The following is a 7,462-nucleotide window of genomic DNA, read 5'->3' as shown; positions in this document are numbered from 1 at the left end:
ATCCAACCAAGGGAACCACTTCACAACTGAAGGAATTGTGGCAGTGGGCCCATAACCATGGGTTCCAGTGGTCTTATCACATAACAGCAGCATACAAAAGCATCCAGCCTTAATAGAGTATCGAAATGGCTTACTGAAGACACAGCTGATATACCAGATCAGAGACAAGAATGGTGTGCTATCCTCTAGGATACTGTATATGCACTGATTCAGAGCTATGTTCCCAGTAGGACAAACACACAGGTCTGAGAACCAAGGCAGAAGCAGAAATGGCCTCCACTTACCATCATTCCCAATGATCCACTGGAGGACTTGGTGCTTTCCATATGTACAATGCTGGGCTTCAGAGTTAAAGATCCTGGGCATGCTTTTGCCAGGAGACATGTCAAGGATCATACTGAGCTATAAGTTATAGCTGTAGCCAGTGCATTTGGGACTGTCCCTGGACCAAGAGGCAAGAAGAGGAATCACCATCATGGCAGAGTAAATTAACCCTCATCCTCAGAAGGAAGTAGGTCTGCTGTTACATTAATAGGAGCAACAAAATATATGTGGAACTCAGATGATCCATCTGGATACTATTTGATACTTCCTTGCCCAATTGTGACTGTGAGTGGACAAATGCAACCACTCCAGCCTGAGAAGAGTATGGTTCTCAGATACCTCAAAAATGAGGGGTGGGTATTACTAGGTAAACCACCCAGACCAACAGAAATGATAGCTAATGGCTAGGAGAATTTAGACTGAATAGTGAAGGAGACAATGAGAACCACTGTAGCCCTGAGACCAGCTACACAGATGGGGGCTGAAGCCTGTCTCACTAACCCATTTCTTTGAAGTTTCCCATCAAGAAGGGAAGTCCAGGGCTCCTGGCTGGCTCATTGCGTGGGGCACGAGACTCTTGATCTCAGAGCTATGAGTTCGAGCCCCACGTGGGTATAGAGATTACTTTAAAAATAAAATATTAAAATGAGAGAGAGAGAGAAGTCCATGGAACCCTGCAAGAACGGTTTTCAGAAAATGTTTGGAGACCTAGATCCAGCAACATGAGAAATGGACTGTGGCAATTACTTGGCTCTCCCTTCAAGAAAGAATCTGCATTAGGGCGCCTGGGTGGCTCAGTCGTTAAGCATCTGCCTTCGGCTCAGGTCATGATCCCAGGGTCCTGGGATTGAGTCCCACATCGGGCTCCCTGTTCGGCGGGAAGCCTGCTTCTCCCTCTCCCACTCCCCCTGCTTGTGTTCCTGCTCTCGCTATCTCTCTCTCTCTGTCAAATAAATTAAAAAAAATAAAATTTTTAAAAAAAAAAAAAGAAAGAAAGAAAGAATCTGCATTAAAAAAAAAGAAGAGGGGCATCTGGGTAGCTCAGCTGGTTAAGCGTCCAACGCTTGATCTCAGCTCAGGTCTTGATCTCAGGGTCATGAGTTCAAGCCCTGCATTTATAAAAAAAAAAAAAAATAGGGCGCCTGGGTGGCTCAGTTGGTTGGGTGACTGCCTTCGGCTCAGGTCATGATCCTGGAGTCCCGGGATCGAGTCCCGCATCGGGCTCCCTGCTCAGTGGAGAGCCTGCTTCTGCCTCTCTCTCTGCCTGCCTCTCTGCCTACTTGTGCTTTCTCTCTGTGTGTCAAATAAATAAATAAAATCTTAAAAAAATAATAAAATAAAATAAAAGAAGAATTTGCATTTAGGTGCAAGGAGACAGCTAACAGCCTTCAGCTGCTCATCTTGGTTTTCCAGTTGAGGCCAGACTCTTCTGGGGCAGCTCCTAGCCAGTGACTAAACATGATGGGTATACTAGAACCTGGCCATTTCTCCCCACTGCAGAACTCCTCTAACAGGTGATTTTTGCTCTGGAGCTCCCTGTTGGATTGGCTGAGTTTTGTTGTGGTTGTTGTTGTTTTAATCTGTATCACAGATTGAGGCTCTTGTAGGTCAGTTCAGCTTGGACTCCCTTTCCTTTCACTGCATTATCTACTCCCCATAAAATCTCTTGCATTAATTGCATCTCAATATCTGCTTCCCAAGGGACCAAACCAACATATTACGTAATTAGCTCTTTTATGAATCATTTCATTTAACTAAGGTATTACTGCTATTCCCATCTCACAGATGAGAAAACCGGGGCACAGAGAAGTTAACTAACTCACCCAAGATCACACAGTAAAAGCAGAACTAAAATTTGAACCCAGGCAGTCTGATTCCAAAGCCTGAGATTTTAATCACTATGCTAGCCAAGGCATCTCAAGATACTAAGATGAGAGTATTTATTTTACATAATTTTAGGAAGCAAAACAAAAGGATAGATATTACAGAAAAACAGCACTTACCTAAATATAAAATAATTTTTTCTAATAATTATCAGTAACGAACAACAGAAGAGGTGCTTCAGGAAGTAATCAGGGCCTATCACCTGAGGGTTGAAATAGTCATGGATATTGTGAGAAACTTTATAAAACAGATGAAAGTTCACCTAAATCAGTAAAAGATGTACTGCTAAGCATTATGTGGAAAAAGGGTTCCCTGGGCGCCTGGGTGGCTCACTCGTTAAAGCATCTGCCTTCAGCTCAGGTCATGATCCCAGGGTCCTGGGATCGAGTCCCACATTGGGCTCTCTGCTCGGCGGGAAGCCTGCTTCTCCCTCTCCCACTCCCGCTGCTTGTGTTCCTGCTCTCGCTATTTCTGTCAAATAAATAAATAAAATCTTTAAAAAAAAAAAAAAAGGAAAAAGGGTTACCTAGCCAATAAACTGGGTAGTATACTGCTGAACAAAGTTAAACCAGTTTCTTTACTTTTACTCTTCAATTTTTTTTTTAAAGATTTTATTTATTTATTTGACAGAGACACAGCGAGAGAGGGAACACAAGCAGGGGAGTGGGAGTGGGAGAAGCAGGCTTTCCCGCGGAGCAGGGAGCCCAATGCGGGGCTTGATCCCAGGACCCTGGGATCATGACCTGAGCCGAAGGCAGACGCTTAACGACTGAGCCACTCAGGCGCCCTACTCCTCAATTTTTAAAACAGTAAAGTGTATTTATAAATCTCTATCTGAGGGATATAGTAAATTGAAAAACCCAAACTTATCTGACTAAAGAACACTTCCTTGCTCCCGGCCTAGGATGATTTAGTTCCAAAATCAAAATTCACTGATCAAAGTCTCCAGAAGTTAATAAGGAAAAGAATGACAATTTTCTAGCTGGTTAACAATTTTCCAACTAGCCAAAACATCACCTATCTATCTATATGTCAAAATAAGCACCTCTAGGGTCGCCTGGGTGGCTCAGTCAGTTAAGCGTCTGCCTTTGGCTCAGGTCATGATCTCAGAGTCCTGGGATCGAGCCCCGCATTGGGCTCCCGGCTCAGATAGGGAGCCTGCTTCTCCCTCTCCCTCTGTTGCTCCTCCTGCTTGTTCTCTCTCTCTCTTTCTGTGTCAAATAAATAAATATTAAAAAAATAAAATAAAAAATAAGCATCTCTAATACCTTAAGGGTAGAAAGGCTATATAAAAGTTTTGTCACTAAAATGCATTTCATCTTTTATGCAAAACATGCCCTTCTTTGCTTTATCAATAAATCTCTAAAGATCTACAATAATGGGTTCACATTTTAATTACTGAATTCTCACTTTATGAGCAATACGAAAGCTTTATTTCAAGTGTGCTGTTGGTGACCTGGTTATTTTCATATAACACAGCTCTAGATGCTTTTTTCTCAAACGCATATACACTATCACAAGAAAGGACAGAAGAATGGGGGTAACAGGTAGGGAGGAAAGAGGCATCAGTTAAAACTACTCATCCGGCTAATTCCCAAAGTTTCCGTGTTTTTATTTAGAAATATATTCTCTTTACTTATTACAGGGGAAATTTCTATGTAAATTACAATCCCTTGTTTTAATTCTCCTATTTTCCTTGGCCCATTGCCGCCTATTCTTTTTCTCCATTAATGATACTATCGCCATTGCCTGGAGCTGTCCATATGCCATCTATCTTCTCATTCAGTTCTTTGGAAATTTGAATGGAAAATTAAATGTGAAAGGGGCATTAACATCTAGTCCACCACTCATTTTCAGATCATAGAAATGAAGCCCAGAGATCAGTTATTATATTTTTCTAGTAATAGCAAAGCAGTCATTTATCTATTTCAAAAATACATATATGAAAGCTGAAATTCCCAAAATATATGCACATACTTTTTTTTTTTTTGAGAGAGCAGAGAAGAGGGGCAGAGGGAGAGGAAGAATCCCATGCAGGGCTCAATCTCAGGACCCCAAGATCACCACTGGAGGTGAAAACAAGTCAGACCCCCAAGCCGAATGAGCCACCCAGGCACGCCACATTTTTTTCTCAAGCAAAATGCTACATGCCAGTAGTACACTTTAAAGGCAAAAACCACCAAAGTCAACCAACTGAAGTTGAACTCTCCTGATACTTCCTAAAGCACTATGGAATTTTTTTTTTTTTAAGAGGGAGAAGGACAGAGGGAGAGAGAGAGAACCCCAAGCAAACTCCCCGCTGAGTACAGAGCCCAACTCTGGGCTTGATCTCAGGACCCTATGATCATGACCTGAGCTGAAATCAAGAGTCGGACACTTAACCAACTGAGCCACCCAGACACCCCTGGAATATCTTAAGATAAAACAAATACAAAACACATGGAGAGGTTCACATGATGAAAAAGAGTGTAGACTTTGTAGTCAGAGACATATGGTTTGAATCATGGATGTGGGCTTAGGAAAGTCAATAAAAATCTCCATGCACAGTTCCCTTAGTTATAAAACGTGCATGACACTATGAATATTATAGGGCATTTTAAGAATTAGAAATAACATATGTGAAACACCTACCAGAAAGACAGCATACAGTGGTCAAAATTTTTATATTATACAAATAAGTAACAGAAGGTAAAAGAAATCAAGGAAAACTCCATAAACCTGGAATCTTTTCGGGGGGGGCCCTCTACGCTGAGCATGGAGCCCAATGCAGGGTTTGAACTCATGACCCTGAGATCAGGACCTGAGCTGAGATCAAGAGTCTGGCACTTAACGGACTGAGCCACCTAGGCACCCCAAACCTGGAATGTTTAAAGGACTGGATAGTGGGGCATGCAGAAACAGAAAGTGAGGCATGATGATACTGGAACCAACTCATAAAGCGCTGTGCCAGATTAAAGAATCTAAACCTTGCTTTTTATTTATTTTTAACAACTGATAATTTATTAAAAAGGTTGATTTAAGTATCTGCAATAGTGACTTCAACACTGACTCCTGGCTCAATACTGATGAAAGTAATCTGTTTAACAATCTCACAAGGACTGTGCAAATCAATGAGTCACTTGTAGATCCCCATCTGAAAACAATCCCAAATCTTAGCACCCTCACCACAAGGAAGTTTTTCTTGTAGTGATTCTCAGAGTCTTGGTGGGCATCAGAACTGGTCCTTTCACTTTGAGATTCTTTTCCTTTGAACCTCTGATAAGTCAGCACATACCTTCTCCAAATACTTTAGGTTGCAGCTGGTTAGTTCTAATTCGATGAATCACCACCTCTGGTTCCACGGGTGCCTTCCCGGTGTCTTTAAAAGCCATGGCTGAGGGGCGCCTGGGTGGCTCAGTTGGTTAAGCGACTGCCTTCGGCTCAGGTCATGATCCTGGAGTCCCGGGATCGAGTCCCGCATCGGGCTCCCTGCTCAGCAGGGAGTCTGCTTCTCCCTCTGACCCTCCTCCCTCTCATTCTCTCTGTCTCAAATAAATAAATAAAATCTTTTAAAAAAAAAAAAAAAAAAAAAAAAGCCATGGCTGAGCCTTGCGCAGTGGCAGTATCATAGCCAATGAGGTTTATCCAAGGCGCGATTATTGCTAATTAAAAGCCATGGCTGTGGCGAAGTGCAGCTTCCTGACCAACTTGTTCCTTGGTGAGAGCGAGTGAACAGTGGTGAGTCAGGAGCAGGAGCGGGGCGCTCAGAGCTGTAGCTGCAATAGCATCTTCCTCCCAATAGCACCTTCTTTTTTAGACATTGAGCAGAACCTTCCAAGAATGACCTCACAATAATCTCAAAAATAGTTTACTTCAGCTACTAATTAAAAACAAAAATATGGGCGCCTGGGTGGTTCAGTCAGTTAAGCGTCTGCCTTCGGCGGCTCAGGTCATAATCCCAGGGTCCTGGGATCCAGCAGGTATCTGGCTCCCTGCTCAGAGGGGAGTCTGCTTCTCCCTCTCCCTCTGCCCCGTCTCCCCACCCTCCCAAACCCCCCCTCATGTTCGTGGTCTCTCTCTCTCTCAAATAAATAAAATAAAAACACAAAAACACCTACAGGCAGTTATATCACCAGAATCACAAAAAGGTCTAGACGATGTATTCTTAAGGTTTTTCTCAAACTGGCAGTGTTTTGCTTCAACTACTTTTTAAGGGTTGTTTCTCTTGTTCAATTGAAAATGAAAAATGGAGACTAAAATTTACATAAACCCTGACAATGTTTCCACAAAACTTTTAAACTGCTTGCTCTTTATTTTAGTAATGAGAATTGTGAGAGAGCTATGTTCTGCTTAGATATAGTAACAAAAACATATACCATTTACTTTTTCATTTTAATAAACTCTGGCAGAAAAACTACCAAACTGTAACCATGAGAGGTTAGAAAAGAACCATATTACAGGGGCACCTGGCTGTCTCAATCCACAGAGCATGCAACTCTTGATCTCAGGGTTGTGAGTTTGAGCCCCATCTTGGGTGTAGAGATTACTTAAAAATAAAATCTTTAAAAAAAAAACTTAAAAAAAAAAAGAACCATATTACAAACAGAAATGCATACCTCTTCGTTAATCCTAGTTCAAAAGGCTCCAGAACTATTGTTTTTGGTAATTTTCTGTAGAAACTGACATTCAAAACAACTAAAAGACTGTATAACAAATCAGTGAAGCCTTTTAGCTCACTCAGTTGAAAGACCTGAAAGTGATCCTAATCAGGTGGGAAAATACTGTGGGTGATCCACTGCATGTAGAATGAAGGTTCAAACTTGCACTTTGTTTGCTCAAACAATAGTTCCTTGCAGTATTTCCTAACTAGTTTGAAAAAAACTTTAGAAACATTGGCAAGTCATTATTGCTGACTTTAAACTGTGTCCTACAAAACCTCATAGAAAAGCTTTAATATCTTGAATGGGAACAAACAATAGCAGACTATGCTATGTATAATAATAAAGAATAGGGGCACTTGGCTGGCTCAGTCTGTGGAGCATATGACTCTTAAACTTGGGGTTTTAGGTCTTAGCCCCACATTGGGTGTAGAGATTACTTAAAATCCTTGGGGGTAAAAAGAATAAAGAACAATGACTCAACTGTATTTATATAGAATTACATATCATGGAGAGGTAATGGCAATCCTTAAAATCTGTCAGACCTCACTGCTTAGAAATGTAAATGGGTAAACATGCATTGGACTCTATCTTTTTAGAAATTTTTAGCAATTAAA

The 7,462-nt window shown here is 41.5% G+C and overlaps 1 non-coding gene across 1 annotated transcript; it reads left to right on the top strand.

The window, feature by feature from the left end:
* The first annotated feature begins 5,792 nt into the window (after positions 1–5,792).
* On the top strand, positions 5,793–5,934 carry LOC123324636. Its single transcript, XR_006539915.1, has one exon. It is a non-coding gene; the product is annotated as a U4 spliceosomal RNA (small nuclear RNA).
* The last annotated feature ends 1,528 nt before the right edge of the window (positions 5,935–7,462 follow it).

Source organism: Neomonachus schauinslandi, chromosome 4, assembly GCF_002201575.2.
Source record: "Neomonachus schauinslandi chromosome 4, ASM220157v2, whole genome shotgun sequence".
Lineage (NCBI taxonomy): Eukaryota > Metazoa > Chordata > Mammalia > Carnivora > Phocidae > Neomonachus > Neomonachus schauinslandi.
This window is presented reverse-complemented; position numbering and strand designations above follow the sequence as displayed.